General features: G+C 53.2%; 1 protein-coding gene across 2 annotated transcripts in view; it reads right to left on the minus strand.

Moving 5' to 3' along the window:
• Positions 1 to 1111, minus strand: part of Glra1 (glycine receptor, alpha 1) — a 97075-nt gene that overhangs the window by 2498 nt on the left and 93466 nt on the right. The window lies entirely within an intron of this gene.

Here is a 1111-nt window from a genome sequence, read left to right on the forward strand (position 1 = left end):
TTGGTCTTTTTGAGACAGGGTCTCCCTGTGCAGTTCAGCCTGGCCTTGAACTCTATATAGCCCAGGCTCACCTCGAACTCACAGCAATCCTCCTGCCTCAGCCTCCTGAGCGCTGGGATTGCAGCCGTGTGCTGCCATGCCTGGCTCCATGTCTTTGGTTTGTTTAAATGGAGCTGTATTCCTTGCACCAGAAGGGTTGGGGCATATGACAAATGCTCAAGAAATCTCTGCCACCTGAATTAATCTGGTCTGCCAGGCTCACAGCAGAGGCAAAGGGAGAGAGAATGTGCTGCATGCAGCACTTGGCGAGTAGGAGCTGAGGAACTGTTTCTTTGTGAGGAGCGCAGTGCTGTAGGGTCTACGCTGGGAGGGGAGCTGGGGGAAGCTGGCCCAATTCCTGGACCTGGTACCTGGAAGGGGGCCTCGGTCTGACTCTGACATGTAAATATAAATTTGCCTTTGTTGAGTGTTGAGGTGCTTGAAAATGTTCTTTTCTGGGTTTATTTAAGTAAGGGAAGCCCTCTACTAACTTTCTATGCAGCTTTTGGCAAATCCTTTTCTGCCTCCCTCGGGTCAAACCCTGGAGGAGGAGCGCAGGTTTGAAGTTCCCAGCACAGGCAGCTTGCTATTTCCGTTACGACCAGCAGGTGGCAGGAGACACACGCCCATCTGCATCTGCTCGGGCTGGGCAGGCTGGTCCGCTACTCTGAAACTCAAGGAGGCTGCTGGTACGCCTGCTGCCTTTCTGGGTCTCACAGAGGTGCCTTAATAATCTGCCTAATGAGGCCGGCCAGGGAACTGGGAGACCAGATGCTTTCTGCCCAACAAATGAGATAACAGGGGAAAATGGTGGGAGCGGGGGAGTCTGGCTAAGATCACAAGTTATGGGCAATTCAGGCCCGCTGCAACTCCTCTCAGCATCTGGGGCTTAAAGTCCCCTGCAAACATCCCGCCGAAGGACGGTTTCCCAGCCCGACCTTGCACACCCGCCCGCAGCATGACTTACTCCCAGGGAACTAACTGTCTCTCTCTCTCTCTCTCTCTCTCTCTCTCTCTCTCTCTCTCTCTCTCTCGTCTTGCTAATTGCCCAAGCTGGCTTCTATTTTTTTTT

Source organism: Chinchilla lanigera, unplaced genomic scaffold, assembly GCF_000276665.1.
Source record: "Chinchilla lanigera isolate Chin_1 unplaced genomic scaffold, ChiLan1.0 scaffold00007, whole genome shotgun sequence".
NCBI lineage: Eukaryota > Metazoa > Chordata > Mammalia > Rodentia > Chinchillidae > Chinchilla > Chinchilla lanigera.